This window comes from Crotalus tigris, unplaced genomic scaffold, assembly GCF_016545835.1.
Source record: "Crotalus tigris isolate CLP2741 ecotype Arizona unplaced genomic scaffold, ASM1654583v1 scf7180000017779.458999, whole genome shotgun sequence".
In the NCBI taxonomy this organism is placed as follows: Eukaryota; Metazoa; Chordata; class Lepidosauria; order Squamata; family Viperidae; genus Crotalus; species Crotalus tigris.
This window is the reverse complement of record NW_024096629.1, coordinates 261,384-285,647: the sequence shown is the minus strand read 5'-3', so window position 1 is coordinate 285,647 and position 24,264 is coordinate 261,384. Positions and strand designations below refer to the sequence as shown.

The 24,264-nt window shown below is 36.2% G+C and overlaps 1 long non-coding RNA gene across 3 annotated transcripts in view; it reads left to right on the top strand.

Moving 5' to 3' along the window:
* Nucleotides 1–23,525, top strand: part of LOC120307435 — a 67,392-nt gene extending 43,867 nt beyond the window's left edge. For 2 of the 3 annotated variants that reach the window (XR_005556538.1, XR_005556539.1), the window contains 3 exons: nt 16,804–16,925; nt 21,406–21,540; nt 23,243–23,525. This is a non-coding gene — a long non-coding RNA (uncharacterized LOC120307435). The remainder of the gene's footprint in view (nt 1–16,803; nt 16,926–21,405; nt 21,541–23,242) is intronic. The other variant, XR_005556540.1, reaches the window with a different exon arrangement.
* Nucleotides 23,526–24,264: the final 739 nt, after the last annotated feature.

The following is a 24,264-nucleotide window of genomic DNA, read 5'->3' as shown; positions in this document are numbered from 1 at the left end:
ATTAACATTTCTAAACTGAACAATGGTCAGTATAGTGTAGGTGTTAATGTGTTGGATTTTAATCACTGAAACCAGGTTTGGTCCACCCTTAACTCATTTTGGAACAAATCACACTCTCCCAAACCAACCAATCATACTGGATTTATTGATTCATTAAATTTAGAGATCATCCATCTCACTTTTAGAGTGACTCTGGCCGCTGTACAATTATAATAGTTTATATGGTTTTTACGTTTCTATCTCAGTAAAACGAGCCTGGTAAAACAAGGACGAAATAAATTAAAAGATAGAAAGGCAGGGCTGCTTCAAGGTGTTAACTAGCCACAAGGTGGTTGTGTGGTCCTCTTTGAGTCCCCTATGAGTTGGCATACCCAAATCTTCAAACTCTTCAAACTCTTTCAAAAGGCAAGGAAAGCACGATTACTGTTCTGAACATAAAATTATGGAAATTCTCCAAGGAGTTGTTGGTGGAAAGGCAGGATATAATTCTGATGAATAATAAGGGTAATAACAATAATGAAATAGCTGGTGCTTCCACAGTACTACCATTTCCTACCATGACATATATAATTTATAACAACAGCAACAACAAAAGAAGTGTTTGACTAAAACTTCACTTTGGAACTTACAGAGGGACATTAGATGATAGTATAATGTTGCTAAATGTTCTTTTGCTAAAACAAGGCCTAAATTGTACAAATGTAAAAGATTATACATATGTAAAAGAAATAAATGAAACGATGATGTCTAGACTCTTTTTCCCACATGACTCCAGCACAGAAACTTCTGACCAGCACTGTCCGAGCTTGCATAATTTATACATCTGCAGTATATTTTCTCTGTATACAAGCCAAGTTCCTATAGTTGTCTTGCCAAGGAACTTTCCCACTCATTTTTCACTGGATCAGGGTATGTTTGTAGGCTGACTTCCTTTTTGTCCAAAACCCAGGAAATAAGAGCTGATTTGTTAGACACTGTATTTTCCATTAAGAAACCAACATTAAAAAAATATTTTAACATACACATTATTAGTTGTACCCCCTTATTATTGGAGTTATTCATTTTAATTAACTATTGGTATTTGCTTTCCTTCCAATGATTTGCCTTCCAGTATGGGATGCTAAGAAGGTTAGAAACCACTATAGAAATTGGTATATGACAAAAGAAAAAAAGCAGAGTCATTGCTCACTAAAGAGCAAGAATCTGGCAATCCATCCGGAATTACACATTTTTCCCCTATTTTTTTACTGGGGAATGGCAAAAAAAATCTTTTTCTGATAAATGCAATAAGAATGGTTGTTCAACCAACTGGTAGTTCTAATATGATACCAGTTACATAGCTCTTGATAACTCCTTCACTACAGTAACCCTTCTTTTTTAGGATTGTGTTAAAGTCTTTGAAGAAGACCCTGCTCTTTAAGGCCTTGTTTTTAGAAGTGAAACTTCTGAATCTGCAACGCTTTCCCAGTTCAGTAACATTTCATTATTGATGTCCTCCTTTCTCAGCTTTTTTACCTAGCTTTCACCTTGGAGTACAGCATATGGAATAGCAAACATAATATTAATAACAACAGCAAAAGATAACAATGCATAATTTATGTATGCATTTATATGCATGCACTATATTCCTCTCTTTGTCTTTTGTATGCTTTGTCTTTTTCTGTTGTTTCTACAATTGAAAGCAGCAAAATAACCAGACAGGCTTCGCAAATTTCATTAATCAATCTGAAATTCTTATTCCCCTAGCTAAAAAGAAAAGGCAAGTATTTATATAGATTTATTAGTAAAGGATAGAAACAAATATTAATATTATGAAGTATGAATAAGTGGAAGGACTCACTGGAGAAGAGCCTAATGCTGGGAAAGATTGAGGGCAATAGAAGAAGGGGACGACAGAGAATGAGGTGGTTGGATGGAGTCACTGAAGCAGTAGGTGTGAGCTTAAATGGACTCTAGAAGATGGTAGAGGACAGAAAGGCCTGGAGGAACGTTGTTCATGGGGTCGCGATGGGTCAGACACGACATCAGAACTAACAACAAATGAATAAGTGTGCTTTTTGGGAATCTTATATTCCTGTATTGAAAGATAGCCCTGGTTTTTCTTTTGATGCTCCATCACCCAAATACTATAATACAAATACATTTTCAGTACTGAAATTGTTTGCCTTAGATTCTCTGAAATTTTTTGTTAATTTTTTGTATGTGGTGAGATTGTGTGAACAGAAGATAGGTAGGTAAGTAGGTAGATTAGATAGAAGATAGATAGACAGACAGATAGATACAGACAGACAAATGAGACGACTCAGCCACTTTTATTACAGGATAATATTGCAAAATGAATTCAAATAATCACAGAAATGAAAAGAAAATATTTGAGATGAAAGAAGGCAGGCAAAAAAGATTGTTATAAACCAATCCCCTTTCTACTGTTCACAGAGCAGATGTCTTGGCCAAAGGGCTGTTGTAGTCATGGTTTTTATTTATAGATCAATAAAGTAATGCTGCCAAGGAACTGATAAACTTCTATTGAGCTATTTTTCAGGGAAAAACAAGGTTTCATCAACTAGGAGAAATGATTTACTATCATAAATCATGTTACAAAACCAAGACTGGAGGCAGGAGAAAAGAGGAAAATGAACCGAAATATGCAAATTTACTGCTAGTTCTAGTTTTCCAGGATTTGTGACACCTGACAACTCTTTCGCTTTGAGCTAACCTTGGGCAGAATGACAGCCAAATAACGTATCCCCATCCTATCAAACCATCTGTGAACAATTGCATGAAAATTGGATTGGCCAGTGTTATATCAAGCAGATGTAAGTTCCATGGATGTTTGCCAAACCTCTGCTGTGATTTAGAGCTTCTGGTTTAAATTCTTCTGAACACTAGGATTGTTTTTGAAACCCAAGGGATTGCAGTACGTTTAAAAAACCCAAACAAACCACAAACCAGGTAGTATTCTTATTACGTAACCATTCCAATGAGCTCTTCGAAAGATTTGGCCAACACGGAGCAATGCATTTGCAAGTATAATGGATTAGCAAAGATGCCAATCAGTGTATAGATGATGACAGATGGAACCATCATATTACAAGAACAACTGACTTGCCATGTATTGGCACACGCCCTTTGCACAATAGTTTCTCATTTGAGACACGACTTGGCAATCATTGTTGGATGAAGAGTTGTATTCAGTCTTTTAGAAGGTACATAAGTGTGTTAGCAAAACTGGATGGGGTTGATAGGGAATTATAAGGGTAAAAAACCTGAAAGTTTGTCCAAAGCAAAAGATGGATATTATATTGGAGACTTTATCATCTCTTTATACCTATGATTTTTTTTTAAATTCAGAAAATTTCTGAATTTCTGAAACTTTTTGAAAAAGAAGCTTTGGCAGATGTGGGGGCATGTCCACTAAATTCTCTATTTACATGTATATGGGAAAGGATTATAATTAGTGTTCTAATTTTCTTATACATTTGTAAATGCTTATAAACTCTGTTTTAGGGTTTCCTCAGTCTCAATATTTCCACATTCAGATGATGATTAGTACAGCAGAGTTTCTAAGACATAGGCTAGCTACTTCAGAGAAATTTATATCTTATATAAAATCTTTTCTCAGTCATATCCTCTGGTTGTGCTGGACTATGTTTCGTTTTCAGCAGATATTAAAAAACAGATCTCTACTTGTCCAGCCTAGATGAGTTCAAATCACCAAGACCAGATGGATTACACCCCAAGGTTCTGAAGGAACTGGCAGATGTGATCTCAGAACCACTATAATATATTTCAAAGATCCTGGAGCACTGGGGAACTACCAGAGGACTGGAAAAGAGTTGTTGTAGTTCCCGTCTTCAAAAAAGGGAAAAAAATGGATCCAGGAAACTACAGACCTATCAGCCTGACCTCAATACCTGGGAAGATTCTGGAAAAGACAATCAAGCAACAAATCAGGGAACACCTAGAGGCAAACAAAGTCATTACCAAAAGCCAACATAGGTATTATTGTTGTTGTTGTTGTCGTTATTATTATTATTATTATTATATCAATCATTGCACAGTCAGCCAGATGTTCAGACTGGATTTGGCATTTTGTCTACCTATCGAGTCCTTACCCAGGACCTGGGATAGGCAGATGTAGATGTTTGATGGTATTACAGATATCGTCGCAGGATGGAAGCAGTTCCTAATAAGGCCGCCTTTTGCAATTGACTAATAGCGAATTTGTCAATGCCAATGGTGTTCAAGTGGTGCTCCAGTTGTTTTGGGATTGCACCTAAGGAGCCTATGACTATTGGTACTACCCTTGCTTGCTTTTGCCACAGTCTTTCTATTTCTATTTGTAGGTCTTTGTATTTTGTTATCTTCTCCAGTTCTTTCTCTTCTATTCTGCTATCTCCAGGCACTGCCACGTCCACTATCCAGACTTTTTTGTCTTTCTTATCGACAATTGTTAAGTCTGGGGTGTTATGTTGCAGGTGCTTGTCTGTTTGAATTCTGAAGTCCCAGAGCAGTTTAATTTTATCATTTTCTATGACTTTCTCTATTTTATGATCCCACCAGTTTTTGCTTACAGGCAAATGATATTTTTTGCAGATCTTCCAATGCACCATTGTTGCTACTTTGTCATGCCGCTGCTTGTAATCAGTCTGTGCGATCTTCTTGCAACAGCTTACCAAGTGGTCCACTGTTTCTTCAGCTTCTTTGCATAGGCGGCACTTACTGTCTGTTGCTGTCTTCTCAATTTTGACTTTGTATGCATTTGTCCTTAAGGCTTGGTCTTGTGCAGCCAGAATTAGTCCCTCGGTCTCTTTCTTCAATTTTCCTGCTCTTAGCCATTGCCAGGTTTTATTATTATCTGCTTTCCCAGCTATTTTTTTCATGTATTGGCCATGTAGTGCTTTGTCTTCCCATGCCTCTATTCTGTTCTTCATTTGGTCTTTCTTGTAGGCCAGTTTGGTCTCTCCAGTAGTTAGTAAGCCTTCCTGATATACTAATTTCAGTGTGCATCTTCATCATTGTTCTTCAGATATTCTTCCAAAGCCATTTTTTCTTCTTCAACCATCTGATGTACTTGTAGCATTCCACGCCCACCTATTTGCCTTGGTAGATAAAGTCTATCAATGTCACTGCGTGGATGAAGGGCATGATTCATTGTCATTATTTTTCTGGTCTGCCTATCCATTGCTTTTAGTTCTGCTTGAGTCCAGTCCACTATTCCAGCTGTGTACCTAATGACTGGGATTGCCCAGGTGTTGATTGCCTTTATGGTATTTCCTCCATTGAGTTTGGATTTTAAGATCTTCTTCACTCTCTTGATGTATTCACCTCTAATCTTTTTCTTGACTTCAGTGTGCTTGATGTTGTCAGCTTGAAGGATACCCAAGTATTTGTAGTACTCTTCCTCATCCAGACTCTTAATGTTATTTTCGTGGGGCATCTTGATTCCTTCAGTTTTCACTATTTTTCCTTGTTTGATAGTAAGTGTGGCACATTTGTCCAAGCCAAACTCCATTACAATATCTTGGCTATATATACGGACAGTGTTGAGCAGCGATTCTATTTCAGATGATGTTTTTCCATACAGCTTCAGATCATCCATGTAAAGGAGGTGGGATAGTCTAGCAGATGTTTTTGATGTTTGATAACCATGTCCTGAGTTATTCAGTATTGTTGACAGAGGAAACAGTGCAATAACAAATAGTAATGGTGATAATGAATCTCCTTGAAATATTCCTCTCTTGATATTAACCTCTCCCAGCTTTCTCACCATTGATCTGCAACTGTGTCTTCCATTGTGCCATCGATTTTTGCACAAATTTTCTGATGTTTCTACTGACTCCTGTTATTTCTAGGCACTTGATTATCCAATCATGTGGCAGAGAGTCAAATGCCTTTTTGTAGTCAATCCATGCCACATTCAGGTTGGTCTTCCTTCTCTTGCAGTTTTCCAAGATCATTTTGTCTATTAGGAGTTGATCTTTTGTTCCTCTGCTATTGGGGCGGTTTCCTTTCTGCTCAGGTGGAAAGAGATTGTTTTCAACTAGATGCTGTTGTACTGCATCAGCTACCACACCAGTTAGTAATTTGAATGTTGTTGGTAAGCAGGTAATTGGCCTGTAGTTACCTGGTGTTGCCCCTTTTGCTGGATTTTTCATTATTAGGTAGGTTTTCCCAGTTGTTAGCCACTTTTCAATTTCTCCTCCTTGTAGTATATTGTTGAACTGCTTGGCAATGAGTGGGTGTATAACAGTTAGATGTTTCAACCAAAACCCATGCAGTTCATCTTCACCTGGTGCTGACCAATTTTTGATTTTCTTTGCTCTTTTTTCTACCATTTTTGTTGTTATTACTAGTTCTTTCATTTCAACTTCTGTTTTATTTGCATCCACCTCTTTTAACCAAGCCGCATCCTTGTTGTATTTCTTTGGGTTATCCCATATCTGCTTCCAGAACTGCACTGTTTCTTCCTTGTCAGGTACTGACTGATTCCTTGCAGTTTCTCCATTGATGGATTGGTAGAAACGTTTCTGATTGGATTGAAATTGGAGGTTCTGCCTATAGTTTGCAATTCGAGCTTCATATCTACTGATTTTCCTGGCTATAGCTGTTATTTGTTGCTTTATTATTTCCAGTGCTTCCTTGATCTTCCTTGTTTCTAAGTGGTATTTCTTGATTAGGTATTCTTTGGTCTTCTTGTTCTTCAGCTTCTTTTCTTTCATCTGTTCTAGCTTGCTTGCATGTGATCTTAACTTGCTGATCTTATTTTCTAGTCTAACCTTCCATTTTTGTGGTGCACTGTTTGTTTGTTTTTCTTTTTTGTTGATTTTACATCCCAGGTATTCTGTTATAACTGCAGCTGTGCTGACATTAGTTGGTTTGTTTCTTGCAGTGAATTGGTGCTTATACTTGCTATTGCAGTATTTGCATCTTTTAATGCTTGTGCTAGCTGTTTCTTTGGAACAAACTTCAATGCAGGCAGCCTTATTCTGTTGTTTTTGTGCTGTTCTAGATGCTCAGTTATTCTTTGTTTCAATTCTTTTATTTCTTTAGTTAGAGGGTTTTGTTCTTCCTGAGGAAGAGGTGCCTGGTTTCCAAATGAGAACAGTTGTATATCTCTACTGGATTCTTTCACTGCCAACTCCCCCTGGTTTGCCTCTACATTCTGAATTACTTCTTGTAAGGCTTTGATTTCTTTGCCCTGGGTAAACCTTTGCAGTTCGTCCAATTCTGTTTCTGTAAATACTTTATTTCGGGTTATAAATCGGCGTTGATCTGCTAGTCTCTGTTCTGTTATTTCTGATTCTGGATGCTGTTCTTTCCAGAATTGGTGCATTCGTTTTAGATATCCTCGTCTTGTTGGACCTGATCTGTAGTAACAGATCATTATTTCTTTGTTTTCCATCACTGTGTAGTATTATTATTATTATTATTATTATTATTATTATTATTATTATTATTATTATTATTATTATTATTATTATTATTATTATTATTATACACTTAAGATTGTTCTGCTTGTGAACATGGATTCCAGGTTATCTAAAACAGTGGTTCTTAACCTGGGCAATATTGCCCCCCAGGGGGCGATTTCATTTTTCAAGGGGGCGATGGAATGAAAAGAGGTGATGTGGGGGTGAAGGAATGAAAAGGGGGCGATATGGGGGCAATGGAGCGAGAAGTTTTGGGGACACTTTTGAGATTTTTTTGTACAGTGAATAGCTGTATATCTGTCATACAAAAACATCAGATGATCGCTATTAGTGGATTGAATTGTGTTTTCAAATGTTCCTCCAGTTAGCTTCAGTACAGAACACCGTACATATGTGAATACGCATCGCTTATCTTCATGCGCGTTACACAGCAGCCTCTACCCATACAGTGGCATGCCATTGGCCAGAATATGGGAGATATGGGAAAAAGACTGGAAATAAATTATTTGCATCGATACGTCCTGATGACAATTTTAAAGAAAACAAAAAAAAAGTGTTTGGATAAATTGAAGAATTATTTCCTATGTTGTGATTGAGAGGTTATGTTGGGGGAGGGAGGCGATAACAACTTCCTCATTGGCTCAAAGGGGCGATTTGTTCAAAAAGGTAAAAGATAGACGTTCAAGTGCAATTGAATGTGTGGATGACCTTGAGAAACAATGGGGGGAATATTGTCTAGGAAACAATCGGACAAGAGAGGTGGAGCCCCCAGAGGCTTAATGGTCAGAGAGAGAAACACAAAGGAATTGCCCTAATGGATCAAGCACTTAAAAGTGGCAACAGCAAGCTTGAATTTTCAGACTTGCAACATTCTATTAATGCAGCCTTACAATAAAGTAGAATTAGTTCATCTAGTCCTGTCTCCTGTAGGGTTTACTTGGCAGGACTGACATCAGGACACAGGAGTTTGCCTTGATAGATTCTCAACAAGAGAACCATCAATCTAGAGCAGGTTAAATCCATTTTCCTTCCTTCTCTCTCTCTGCACTTTTACCAGGGGCTCAGTCAAGCAGAGTTTCTGACATGTGCACACAGGCTAAAATGATTTAATGCTGGAGACAGTTACAGTGAATCATTTTTATTTATATACATGTTAAATATTATTTGACTAAACACGTTTTCAAAAAAAAATAAAGAGCACTTCTTTTATTCTGTTTTTAACTCTAGAATTTAAATGAAAGGTGGAATCACTGCATGTTCTTGTTATTACCAAACTGAAGAGTGTATTTATACAATTCAGTGCAGCAGCTCCAAGAAAATAGCCCTTAGCTAATGAACAAATGCTTCAAAGTCTGGCAGCAGGTATGCTTGCTGGTTTACCTGACAGCCAGCCTCCTCTAAATGCAGCTTCTCAGACAGCAGTTCCTCTAGCAACCCTGGAACTGGCTGCTCATTGTTGATCTCCTTATCTGACCTTGCCATGACACAGGCTGACATTAAGTGAGACATCACTTAACAGCAGCAACTACCAATTTTGCTGCTGACTTCTCCACTGACTTTGTGAAGTGCACAAATGGTAATCATGTGACCACAGGATGCTGAGACTGTCATAATACCTGTTGAAATAGTGTCAACTCAGTGTCAAATAGGCTCAGTCCCAAAAACAAAAGCAAAAACAAAACAAAACCCAAAGACCAAACAAACAAAAAATAAGCACAGTCTTGGTTAAAATTAAATTATATCATTTTTTTCAGAATCAAAAGCTTTGGTCATTTTGAAATACCACCCCTCCCCCCATTATATTAGTTTCAAACACCTCAAAATATGAAGCATGTAGCCTTATTCGTGGCTGGGAGGCCTTTGCATGAATTGCATTCGTTTCTGGACTTTGTTCACGATCACTCAAACCTTAATTAACTCCCATTTGGATTGTACAACATGTTCTATGTGGGGTTGCTCTTGAAGATCATTTGGAAGCTGCTGCAGTTCGGAATGTGGCAGCACCCAGTTTTGGATGCTTTACAGTTCACTCAAGTTGCACTGCTATGTAAACTTCTGGTGTCCAGTTGCAATTCAAGGTGCTGGATAACCTTTGAAATGTGCATGGCAAAGACTCAGATTATTTGCAGGACCACCTTTCCCATAGAATATCTGCCTGTCCTAGTAGACTAGATAGGAGACGCATGCTTCAGGTTCCTCTCTTAAATGTTATCTTCTGGGAACTTGGGAGGTGAATCATCTGGCTAGCCAACTCTGCCCTTTGGTATAGCTTCTTATTTTGAGATTGGAGTGATTCCTACTCTTTTAGACTTCCAAATGCTGTGCAGATTTGGGGGTTGAGCTGGCAGCCTGTTTACTTTGGTAACTGGTGGTAAACATGGTTTTGCTTTTATAAATAAATTAAGTTTAGTATGTGTTTAAAGTCATGGTTTTGCTTTTAAAAACAAACAAATAAAATCTTAGATGTGCGCAAAGAACACTAGTTCTGCTTTATCAGCCTGCACTCTTTATCAACTTCAACCAGTACAGTTTTGCAGAAATGATATTCCCCCCCCCCCAGAAATGTTAACAGAAATGCCTGCAGTGAGATGGGTGCAACTGAATTTAATAACTAATAAATGACATCTAGCACAGAGGTCTTCAAACTTGGCGCTTTTATGACTTGTGGACTTCAACTCCCAGAATTCCTCAGCCAGTATGCCTGGTTGCAGATTTCAGGAAAGCAGTTTTTTCATTATTTCATGTTTCATTATTTTGTAAGCAGCAAGGGAAAAGTCATACATTGGTTTTTTTTTGCACTGTTCAAAGGAGGTGTTGGGAAATAGGCTTTGGGATATCACATTAAATGTCTTAGCATTTTAGCAATAAAGCCATTATTATATCCAAACATACAAATGCAGAAATTTAGAACAAGCAAAGTCAATTGCACACAGGCAAACATTTGCAAGCAAATAATAGTTCAGGTAGAAATATTTTATTTCATCAGCAAAGATAAAAGAAAAAAAATGTTTGTCATGGCTTGATGACATCCATTATAGTTGAGATAGATCTCTTCATTTAAGTCCTGTTACTATTTACTGGATTGTTACCATTAATCACAAGGTTTTATTAATCACAAGGTTTTATAAAAGTAGCACTAAAACATTTATTTTAGTCAGCTTGTCCATAGATACCCCCTTTCACACAGTTGGCCCTTTAATAAAGTACAAACTTGATAGCTGATTAGAAAAACACATGTGCATTCAGAAATATATAGGAATTAATTCTTCCATCAGTGGAGAGATCATTCGCAAGGGATAAATAAATAAAAAAAACAGTATAAGAGAAACAAATCCTGGAAGAATTGGCTGTACCATAATAGTAAAGCTGCTTAAATATTTTCCAGTTTTGCAACTAGCAATTTTCTTAGTATTAAAAATGTTCCTGAAAAATGCTTAGCCTGTGTATTTACTCAATTTTTATCCAATACTATTCAGCAATCTTCCATTGCTTCTTTTTCTGGTAGTTGCTACTTTGCTATCCTTTTTCCTACAAAGATTGCAGTAATTAGTCACACACCAATTTGAAAGTGATTGGGATGTCACCACCTAGGAAGGTAATCAGTAGATAAGGACATTTGATTAAGAACAATGGAAAGTGCTCTTGAGTAATTGAAAATCAGAGCATATGAATGTGGAAAATTACCAAAAAAAAAAAAAAAGGAGAGCGAAAGAATTAAGAATTCCATTTTTTCTGGAACTGCATGTAAAAAAAAAAAGTAATTACCAACTGACTGCCAGTGAAAATGCAAGAGAAGTTAATTATACTTAGCTGCCAAAACTTAAATGGAAGTAGATTACAGGCATGGGGGGGGGGGTAACCAGTTAATTCAACAAGAAATAGCTTAACTAGGCTGAGGAGAGTTCAGGCTGGGAAAAGGGGTGTCTGTTAAATGTAATTAAAAAGGGCAACTTTTGTATCTTTTTTTTTTTTATTGAAAATTTTTAAAAGTTTTTACAAATAACAACAAAAAGGAGACAAAACAACCCTCACCCAATCCCTCCCAAACCACCCCCTCCATCCCCCCCCCGAGCTTCCCAGAACTGAATATAGGCTTAATTAAGATTTTAAGAAACCTAAACAAATTTTAACAACTTATAAAATAATTAATAATAAAATATATATGACATAAACATTAAAAAGAAAAAATACTTAAAAAGAAAAAAAAGAAGAAAGAAAGACAGAAGAGAAATAGGAAAAAAAAGGAAAAAAAAAGAAAACAGTCTATAAAATATCAAAAATTATATACAAGTTATAAAAAAGCTAAATGATATTTTTTTATATCCAATTTATATTGTATAAAATTTATCCATTTTTCCCATACAACAAAAAATTTCTCTTGCGATTGTTCCTTTAAAAAAGCCGAAATCTTTGCCATTTCCGCCAAATAAGAAACTTTAAAAAACCACTCTTGCAAAGTAGGCAAAGATTCCTTCTTCCAATATTGCCCTACTAACAGCCTTGCGGCTGTAATCAAATTTAACATCAATATAACCTTCTTAGCATCACAATCAGTAACAATACCTAACAAAAATAATTGCGGGGTAAATTTTACCCTCCTTCTAAAAATTCTTTGAATATTCCACCATATCTTAATCCAAAAAGCTTTTATGTTTTTACACGACCACCAAATATGATAATAGGTGGCATCCAAACAACCACATCTAACTTTTGAATCTAATAGTAGTAGTAGTAGTAGTAAAGTTGGAAGGGACCTTGGAGGTCATCTAGTCCAACCCCCTGCTCAGGCAGGAAACCTTATACCATTTCGGACAAATGGCTGTCCAGTCTCTTCTTAAAAACTTCCAGTGTTGGAGGATTCACCGCTTCTGAAGGCAGGTTGTTCCACTGGTTAATTGTTCTAACTGTCAGGAAGTTTCTCCTTAGTTCTAGGTTGCTTCTCTCCTTGATTAGTTTCCACCTGTTGCTTCTTGTCCTGCCTTCAGGCGCTTTGAAAAATAGCTTGACTTCCTCTTCTTTGTAGCAGCCCCTGAGATATTGGAACACTGCTCTCATGTCCCCCCTCGGCCTTCTCTTCATTAAACTAGACATACTGAATTCCAGCAGCCATTCCTTATATGCTTTAGCCTCCTAATCATCTTTGTTGCTCTTCTCTGTACTCTTTCTAAAGTCTCAACATCTTTTTTACATTATGGTGACCAAAACTGGATGCAGTAGTCCAAGTGTGGCCTTACCAAGGCATTATAAAGTGGTATTAACACGTCACGTGATCTTGATTCTATCCCTCTGTTAATGCAGCCTAGCACTGTGTTGGCCTTTTTGGCAGCTGCAGCACGGTGAATCCTCCAACACTGGAAGTTTTTAAGAAGAGACTGGACAGCCATTTGTCCGAAATGGTATAAGGTTTCCTGCCTGAGCAGGGGGTTGGACTAGATGACCTCCAAGGTCCCTTCCAACTGCTGGCTCATATTTAGGTGATTGTCCCTCTCACAGTTACTACTATTGAGCAAGGTACCCCCTATAACATACCTGTGCATTTGGTTTTTCTTGCTTAAATGTAGAACCTTACTTTTTCACCATTGAATTTTATTTTGTTAGATAGTGCCCAGTGTTCAAGTCTGTCCAGATCCTTCTGTATCTTAAACCTGTCTTCTGGGGTGTTGGCTATTCCTGCCAGCTTGGTGTTGTCTGCAAATTTGCTGAGTTCTCCATCTATCCCCTCGTCCAAATCGTTGATGAAGATGTTGAAGAGCACTGGGCCCAGAACAGAGCCCTGGGGCACCCCACTACACACTCCCTGAGTGGAACAGTAGGTATATTGGTGGTGATGGCTTTTTGTCAAAGAAGGTATAGGAAATAGCACTAAGTGCACTTAAAAAATAAAACTTGAAATAGCAGGACATTTAAAAAATGGACTAAAGATATTTCAGGACAGAAAAAGAAAACAAAAATGATGAAATATGAGTTATTCTTATGAGGAAAGAAGGAAGGAAGGAAAGAAGGAAAGAAGGAAAGGCATATGGGTGACCTTTTGTTTTTTTAAACCAAAAAGAGTTAAGTTTGGAATAAGCAATAAGCTAAATTGATTATATATTCAAGCAGCAAGCAAGCCAGAAATATATCACTTAGCCAACTTACTTATTATTTAACTTTTTTTATATCCATTCCTCACCCTGAAGCTATCCCAGTCCCAAGCTGGTGCAGGCTCTGACATTAAGCTGATTTAAAAACCTTTCTCCAGATTGGAATGTCTTGACAGTGACTTGCCAGGCTCAGTCTGGATAGCCAAACCCCCTCTTGGATAATCCTTCTGCTGCTGCATGCTCTAAATTTTTGGGTTCAGGAAATCCATTGCTAATCACTTTTCTTTCTCTGAGTGAGTCTAATTGGACATATATACTTAAGAATCTGTACATCTAGAAACTTAAATGTATTTATGTATATATGGGCAAGGACAGTAGCCAGTTATAAAAAAAAAGAGCTTTGACTATAGGCAATAGTGGGATTCAGCTGGTTCGCACCAGTTTGGCAGAAGTTTAGAGAACCGGCTTAATGCACAGTGCTTCCGGAAGTCCAGTCTAGGCCTTGGAGGTCTGGAGGAGTCCTCCCAGGTCCAGAACAGCCCGCCGGAAGTGCGTGGATGCCACTTCCGGAAGTCAGTTCTAGGCCTCGGAGGCCCAGGTCTGCATCCAATAAGAGAACCAGTTGTTCAGGTATTTGAATCCCACCATTGACTATAGGTGAGACAGATTAATGCACAAATGAATCCAAATGTAGCATTTAAAGAAAAGTCCCACTGTATGTCACAAAATAACAAGATTTGAGAGGTCCCATTATGACCAAGCCAAAGCAACTGAATAATAGGACCATTGCATAATGTATGTATACAGGATTAGCAAGAATCCTTGCTATTGGAAATGTGGACATGTGCCTTCATTTGTTCTCTGTTATATAATATTCTTCTGTGGTTTTGCAACAATAATAATTAAAGCCACAATGTTGACTAAATGCCCAAGCACATAGTTTTCACTGGAATTCGCTACTGCTAAATTTCTATTATTATCCTTCCATTTAGATTACTATCACTGCATTCTTCAAAAACTGAATTTGTATAATAGCTAATGCAACACTATTGATATTTTTTGTTTATTTATCATATTTGTGATTTTTTATTTACTTGTTTATCATATTTGCAGAGTTAATTGATAGAATTAATATCTTCACAGCCAACTGGAAGCCAACAGAAAAAGATATAACCCAATCTGATTTTCACTGGAATTTTTTTCACGAAAATTGTGATATGAAACCACAGTTAAATTAAATGGTCACAATACTATTAATGAGGACCCACTCAAGATTAACGAAAGATCAAGCATTCAAGAAAAAAATAAATACATATCATTTCCATAAGCACACCAGGAAAAATTTCCAAAGTTGACCAAAACTTCAGATCATCGTTCTTTTTATTTATATGATTGTACTCACATTCAAACATGCCCAAATATATTCTTTATCTTATATATGAACAGATATTTCAATGAGTTAATTGATACTTTATACACTAGCAAGTGTCATATACCTGAATAAATTTATTTATCTAAATAAAAATGAATACACCAATTTTTTTTCCTTAGCTCAATCTTCTGGTTCAGTTAGCCCAACAAATCTGGAAGACAGCCTGGAAATATGTCATAAACACTTTTGCAGGACAAGTCATTTTATACTATGTTTATAAATCAGATCATGATTTTCACAAACCTTTAACCAAAAGTAATTATTTATTTTCCATTGCATAAGAAGCAACCAGAAACAATCATTTGCAAGTGTTTATCCAACGCTTTCTATTCTACGGTTCCATGTTTATTAACATACATTTGTTTATACTCATTACAGATCTTACTTCTGTTGTAGAATCATGAGATTGTATCTATTTGTTTATTTTTGAGGAAGTAATGTTTCATTTATTTTTTTCCTGGCTGAATCCTACAGTTTGGATTTGTCAGAATTCAAAACATTTACGCAATCTTGTTGCTAAAATCATATATAGATTTGGAAGAATATAATATAAATTCAAGCAAATTCAAACTATAATCTGGTCTAGAGACATTCTATTCCAGATACTTTCTTGTTGATTTCATTTTGTAAAAAACTATTTAGGTTTTACCAGTCTTCCTCTCCTGGTGACATGTGTGGGAATTGTAAAAGTTGTACTCTTATAACAACTGGAAGGCAGCAGGTTGGAAATGGCTGGAGAACAATTTGATTTTGGGAAATAATCTTTCAAAATAAAGGAAGCTTAACAGTTAAAATTACATCATATATTTACCATTCAAACTTACCTATTGTATGTACATTAAGAATAAGACAATTAAAATGCTAAATGTACATTTGAGGGGAAGTCAACAGCATTGATTGGCAGAGTCAAATTAGGGATTCATCAAAACTATCATAAATAATTAAGAAGAAAGAAATTATGTCTTTGAGTTTCAGAGTGAATTAAAACCAAACTTAATTAGAAAACCAATAAGAAAACTAGCCACACACATATAAAGTATGCCTTGGATATGCAGATTCTTCTATGCTATGATGTTCTGCATTTATGCAACAGTTCTTGTAAGACCAGTCTCATGGATTTTTTCATGTTTAACACTATTATTACATATTAAACTGGTGACTCTTTATTAGTAAACTGGTAAGCAGGAGTAAATTATTTTGCATCATTACCACATCATTGCAAAATAACTTACATGACAAGTCATATTTACTTCCATTTTAATTGAATAATATAGCATAGCTGTCACAAACTTCCAGTATTTATATTGTAATCTTTTCCTGAAATTTCTTAGGTGAATTCATGTAAGTATTATTTCTACAACTTTTAAAGTGTAGTCAGCTAATTTTAGGATTCTCTATGTGCAGACTGATTTTTTTGTGCATGTGATTTTCAGATTTATGAGGTCTGTATGTGTGTTCCAAAAATACAGTGATGTCATTCTGTTGTATTTACTGGTAATAAAATGCAATGCCGTAACTATGATCTGTTTGGTTTGGATACTAGGTATGAACTTAGCTATTGTAGCTTATCATGTAACACATTGCAAAATTTAACTGCAAAATTCCAAGTGACCAGTAGATAGTAGCAAAGTACATGCCTCTGCTGCCCTCTAGCTGTCTCCTGGATTCTTACAGCTCAGATATAGCAACCGTATCCTGTTTGATAGTTTTTAAAATATAACAACTATACCTACCTTTCTGAGAAACCTAAGCACAATCTTACTCCTAGTAAGGCAGCACAAAATGTATATTATGGTAAAGCAGCAGATGTAAGTTATTATATATTTTAAAGTCACCATTACATTTTTACTTGCAGGACTAGGAGAAACTGTTGAAGAATTTTCTGTCTAAGCTGCCAAAATAAACTATCTGGCCATGAACTTTATGCACTATAAATTGGGGAAATGGGAGGAAACACAATTTACTGTTCTATTGCAGGTAAGAAAGAAGGCTTACACTGACCCTGTGTGACATCTGCAAAACTAATATAAATACTGCTATTGTGCAATAAATTTTGTGAACTGGAGTTCACTTAATGGGATACATACCAATACTAAAATGGCATCTATATAAATAAATAGGCCTATCATGACTCCAGGCAGGGCAGAAAGACTTAGTCTATATATTTCAGTGTATGATACATAGAACAAAAAAAATAAGTCATTGGAACCCCAAAAATTGTTAGAGATAAAAATTTTCCTCCTAGAGTAGACCAATAACTTGAAATCAAATGCAGGCATCCCAAACTGAACAGTGCTACTATGGGTGTTTGTTCCATATTCTGAACATGACGTATTGTAATATACATCTGAGTGAGCAACAGCTTTGAATAGCAATTTTTTTTGTGTGCTAGAAATTACAGTTTGGGAGTTAAAAAAAGAATGAGGGAGGAGAGACTTCCAGGGTTAGGAATTAAGAGGGCTAGCAGTCAGAATTGTATAAAAAAGTTTGCACTTTGTTTACACAGTTCTGACTGCTATAAAAAGTTTGCTAGCTAGTTTGAATCGTATTGGTTCCAGACCTCACCTAAAAACAGATCTTTAACAAACCATGAAACATTTGTGATTAATCTTCCCAGAGGAGCTTCAGTGAGTTGCAATTTGTTTAACGGAGGTCATTGAAATTTAGGCTTATTTGTCCCTTTATTTTAACAGCATTAAGAGATGATGAACTGAAATGCCCTGATTAGAAATATATATATATAATTTTCCAATTGCAAGGATTCCCTTAAAATTGACACTTTTGCAGTTCATCTTCCTACTCACTGACTGGTGGGTTTTTTTTTTTTTTTTTCATTAATTCAAAGCATGACTTTTTTTAAATAAAGATTTTATTGGTTTTTTTTTTCATCAACATATGTTACTTTTTCCAATCAACAAGTTGTCTGGAGTTTACTATGCTAATACATGTTCAATTCCTAATCCTTCATTCTTTCCTCTAGCCAAGAATAAAATAAGTTCCACATTTGATAGTAGTCTGTATCTTCTTTATCTTTCAACCTCATAGTTAATCTGTCCATCTCTGCACATTCTAATATTTTCCTGATTATTTCTTTTTCTGATGGCAATCCTTCATTCTTCCAGTATTGTGCAAAAATTATTCTCGCTGCTGTAGTAATGTGTAAGATTAAATATAATTTCTGCTTATTAGTCTTTTCAGGCATAATATCTAGTAAAAAAGTTCAGATTTAAAATCCACTTGTTCACCCAATATTTTTTCTAACCACATATGTATATTTCTCCAATAGGCCTTTGCCTTACCACATGTCCACCAAATGTGATAATATGTGCCTATGTTATGTTTACATTTCCAACATCTATCTGACATATTTTTAAACATTTTTGCTAATCTTGCTGGCGGCAGGTGCTATCTATAAAACATTTTATACAGATTTTCTTTGTATGAAGTTGACATTGTTAATTTGTAGTTTCTCTCCCTTAACATTTGCCATTTTTCTAATTCTATATTATAGCCAAAAATCTTATCATTGTTTCTTTCACTTGTTCACTTTTCATATCCAAAATTAACAAAAAGTTATACATTTTCTTAATTAATTTTTCATCTGAGGTTAACAAAATCTTATCAAACACAGTTTGTTCCTTATAAAATCCATACATTTTTACATCTTTTTCATATCTACTTTGTATCCAAAGCATGACTTTTTGTCTAAAATGTATACAATGGAAATGTCACCTTGAGAAATAAAAGAGAAAATGTACATCATGTTTGATTGTAATATTATCTTTATATGTGAAATACACATAAATAATGAGTGCTGCTGCTGGCATGGGGGTAGGATCAGGGTGGGCTTTGATGGGTTTTTATGTTGTGGGTTTTTAACATTGTAGCCTTCCAGAGTCACCTGTGTGGTGTGGGTGTTGCTATATAAATTTGTTAAACAAATAAATAAATACATTAAAAACAAATTTAATTAGAAAGAACCACTTCAGCTCTTCAACTGAAACCAGTCAGAAGTGATTGGTTACAATAGCCCAGTCATGAAATACTCAGGGCATGAAGCAATTGTTCTGCAGTTTCAGAAATCAGAAACAGGAGAGCCATCGCATGGTTCTAACCAGTGCTTTTTTTCTAAAAAAAAAAAAAAAAAAAAGGTGCCAGAACTTACACATGTCATACAACCTGCCTTGCCTACCCTACAAGGTTCCATCCCAAAAAGGTACCGGAACTCCGTTCTGGGCGTTCTGTGAGAAAAAAAGCCCTGGTTCTAACATAGAAAATACAACTTTTAAAACAGTCTGTCAATTAATTAATTTGTAGTGAATCATTCTAATAGACTCTGCATCTCTGACTAGTGAAGAAGCAGTTGACAGATAGCCCTGGTGTCAGTTTTCAGGCCAACTTTCTACTCTTCCAGATATTCAGCGATGAATTCAGGAACTAGATAACAATTCCCTAGTTTCAAGAACTTGCTGCTAGTTAGTTGCTTTAATATAGAAAATCTGCATATTGAAGAATATCTTATATATATATATATATATATAAACACTCATATACACACATTCAATCAAAGAGACTTAACGTCCATGTACGAAAGAAGGAAACCCTGAAATTAGAACAAAAACCTCTTTTTCTTATCCTTTTGAGTCAACAGACTATATATTTATTTAAAAGATTCATATGGTTGTTCCTCTTGTGGCAGTCAACTCTATGCATCTAACAACAAGAATAAACACACAAGCAGTAAAAACAATACGAAAACTAGAAAGAAAAGAAATAGAAAAAGATCAAGAAAACAACAACCGAGGAATATATCCTATACAGGTAGTCCACCATTCACTTAGTGACTGTTTGAAGGTACGACTCTGGAAAAAGTGACTTATGACCGTTTTTCACATTTACGACCATTACAGCAGCCCCATGATCTCGTGATCAAAATTCGAGTGCTTGGCAACTGGCATGTATTTAATGACAGTTGCACTGCCCCCGGGTCATTTGATCATCATTTGTAACCTTCCTAGCCAACTTCTGACAAGCAAAGTCAGTGAGGGAAGCCAGATTTGCTTAATGACCATATGATTCATTTAAAAACGGCAGTGATTCACTTAAAAACTGTGGTGAAAAGGTTGCAAAATGGAACAAAACTCACTTAATAACTGCCTTAGCAACAAAAAAATATTGGGTTCAGTTGTGGTCGTAAGTTGAGGACTACCTGTATCCAGTGGTGGGATTCAGCCGGTTTGCACCAGTTTGGCAGAACCGGTAGCTAATTTTTTGTTGCCGAGGCCCAGAATGGACTTCCGGAAGCGGCATCCGCAGAGAGAACCAGTTGTTCACATATTTGAATCCCACCACTGCCTATATCCGTTTCTCTCCAGGTTTCAGCCTTACTGTTCTAACCTTCTGTCTCTTCAACCTTTCTGTACCTTCCCTTCCGGAAGGCTAACTGTGTTTTTGGCAATTCTTTCCCAGCCTTGAGGCTGGAACACCTCTATTTCATATGTATACAATAAGTCCCACAGTTATTCTATCCGGATTGACAGAAGAGCAGTGTTGTTCCCCGATTTGCCAGCTTGAGCAATTACATTTGAAAACACAGGCAGCTTTAAATCACAGAAGAGAAAGGTGGTCAGAAGTTTTCTATGTTTACTGCCCCTTGCACTCACTGGGTAACATGTAGAGCAAAACAAGCCAAAATGTCCAAATTCTACATTGTATCATAAAAAAACAGGGGCAAAAGTATATACCATGAGATATAAATTTGGTTCTGAAACAACTGAATCGTATAATAATTAATTTTTAATAGTCATAAAATAAGTATGGATTCTTTTAATTTGTTGTGCACTGCCCAGAGTCACTTTTTCTGTGAGATGGGTGGCTGTATAAATTAGACAAATAATATAAGATATAAGGGAGAACATTAGAAGAAAGGAAGAGGAGGGATTCCCAAAACATAGCCTAAGCAACACCAGTAAGAGAAAAGAAAAGACGAAAGACACAACATAAATCTTCTCTTTTCATGAAACCAAGGAAACTCAAGTAGGACAGAGGAAGCCAAAAAACAAAAACAAAAAAACCCTTGAAGAGACTGATGCTAATTTACCAAGATACCATTTTTAAAAATATCATCTGTTCAGGAATTGCAAATATTTTCAGAGTTTCTCTCTCCTTCCTTCCTTCCTTCCTTCCTTCCTTCCTTCCTTCCTTCCTTCCTTCCTTCCTTCCTTCCTTCCTTCCTCCCTCCCTCCCTCCCTCCCTCCTTCCTCCCTCCCTCCCTCCCTCTGGAATGAACAGGGTGAACAGGGATGTTGTGATATCACTGGAGATTATTTGAAAAGGTTGAGGGGGAATTTACATGGAAAATAAGGGAATTAAGCTTTGTGGGAGGTTAACCCAACTGCTTCACCCTTACCCTTTGCCAAAACAAAAAACAAACAAAAACCTTCCCTTTTTTTTGCAGCTGAGTTTTGGCTGTGCAACATGGGAATGCTCCAAGATGTGCCAAATGGGGCTGCATTACTTCCTCTGTTTGAGATTCAGTCCAGTTCAAACAGGTTAAGATAAAGAACATTTTATGTAGTTGCTACAGAAAAAGGTAATAATTGGTATCAATGCTGCAAAAAAGTGGAATTTATTAGAAAAACTCATTTCTTTCTAGTTAGTGGTAACTAAACGATTCCTTATTTTCCATGATATAATGCAGTGTCTGTTTTGGACATTTGGAATGTGTGAGAAACATCCAGGGAAAGAAAATTGGTCCTCACTTCTTTGATATCCTTTACTTCTTCCATATAAATACGTGGCCAGCATTCATGTCTATGAATGAACTAAAACTCTTCAGTGGATAAAATTGTCACAATCCTTGAACATCTCAGCTTTTATATAGACAGATATGTTGGGGAAGCCAGCAGACAGGATGTTGCCAATAGCAGACTCTGCAGTTTGCAGATGTTTTTTCCATTCTGACTTCTGCCAGTTATGAGAGTAAATATTCTACTAGATTATAATGATAATACTGTAATGTAAGCATATTGTTTTACCTTTCTAAAACTTACCCCAAAGACTCTCCCTCCCTCCCTCTCTCTCTCTCTCTCTCTCTCTCTCTCTCCCTCTCCCTCTCCCTCTCCCTCTCCCTCTCCCTCTCTTTTAAAATTTGTTTGGAGGTTTGCCATTTAGGAGTACTTTGGTTGCTACTTGGTTGGCTGCTGCATTTTAGTGCTCTTCCATTTTGCCTGCTCATTGTCTGGTTTTCTAATTGTGTTCCAAACTCTCTCCTTCCCTCCCTCCCTCCCCTCTCTCTCCCCCATCCCCAATATTATGCAGGATAAGTCTGGGCGGCTATTATAAGGCTATTGTAAGTTCTAATAAGAATGATACTTTATTGTCTCCTTGGTTTAAGAGTTGAGGAACATTTTTCCCCCAAGGCAGATTATTAAGAATATTTACTAGGAGAATGTAGATCAAACTTTGTTTCAGGTATGTGGCTTTTGCTTTGCCAAAAGCTGAAATGAAGTAAAGCTGTCAGTACTGCCCATATTAGAAAAACGGAACGTACAAAAGATTTGAATCACTTGTCCTGGATTTCCTTTTTTCCTCCTTTCTCTAATTAATTGCATAATAAGGTACACTATTATCTAGATTATTCGCTTGGATTATTATATTTATTTTCAAGTCCTTATCTAGGTTATTTCCTTGGCTTGTCATTTGTGTTACCACTTTATCTTATAATCTCTAGGGAATATTATTATTATTATTATTATTATTATTATTATTATTATTTTGATTCTAGTATTTCTGTGTCAGGTAAAACTTGTATCATATCTGTCATTTTTTTTCATTTTGGAGATGGGCAATCTATAGAAGAGGACATCATTTCTAATATATCTGACATTGTAGCTACTAATTTCTGGCCCCATTCTTTAAAAATATCCTGGAGTATTTCAAACATCTTATCTTATTTTGCAAATTCCCATAGTATCAAAAAACCAAAGACAGGTTTACACTTCTTTTTCCTTTTCCACCTGGAATATTTTGTCCCCTCTAGCATCAAATTAATCAATCCAGTATCTTTAAAAGGTTCCACTTTAGTTGTAAGTATGATGACGGATCCCTTTATTTTCAGGTACTCAAATCTGTGGGAAACTGCTGTCCAGTGGTCCCCTTGCAAGGAGCAGCCACCTGGAGCATATGTAATTTCCCATCCTCTGCTTGTTCAGAAAGATTTTGAAGAACTGGTCTGCTTGCCGTTTCTTCAGTTTTTGTTGTGGTAATCTCTGCTTTTTTTTTTTTTTTTGCAGAGATGTGCTTAATTCATCACGCCTCCCCTAGAAGTGTTGGCAAAAGCAGCTGTCTGAGAATTGTAGCCTCTAAGTGTGTTTATGATATGATTTACTCTTCTCTTTCATTAATTGTTCAAATTTACTCAGTGAATCCCATTTCCTCTTCTGAAGCAAAGTATAGAACAAGTGTAAAATAATTTGACATTGCATCCCATCATTTTGGAGTAATAAAGCCAAACTTAGGATTTCGCTGTGAGATTTCATTGTATAAACACGCACACATTTACCAATAAAATCTTAAGCTTGGCTTTTGTGTGTGAGTGTCCGTATCTTTAGCCTGTGAGATGGAAGAAATAAGATTTCTGTCTATGGTGATACAAGGCTACTTTATGCTTTCTGGTATGTGATTATTTTAATTTATACTTTCCTTCAACTGAATTGATTCATGCATCCTATATAATAGTGCTTAATATTATATATTAAAGCTAAAACATATAAAAATATTTGCTGGAATTGGGTATGTCCAGTTTAATAAAAAGAAGGACTAGAGGTGACATGATAGTAGTGTTCCAATATCTCGGGGGTTGCCACAAACAAGAGGGAGTCAAGCTATCTTCTAAGGCACCTGAAGGCAGGTCAAGAAGCAATGGATGGAAACTAATCAAGGAGAGAAGCAACCTAGAACTGAGGAGAAATTTCCTGACAGTTAGAACAATTAATCAGTGGAATGATTTGCCTCCAGAAGTTGTGGATGCTCCAACACTGCAAGTTTTTAAAAAGAGATTGAACATCAATTTGTGTGAAATAGTATACAGTTCCTTGCCTGAACAGGGGGTTGGACTAGAAGACCTCCAAAGTCCCTTCCAACTCTGTTATTCTGTTATTTTGATAATGTATTACAGAAAACCACATTTCAAGCTGGATTGCATACTTCTAATGGAAAAAAAAATCATCCTTTCTTTCCAAGAAAGGAGAATATTTTTCTTATAATATGGCAAGATATTTGAGATAACTTGCTGAGAGATTTTCTTAATTAAATG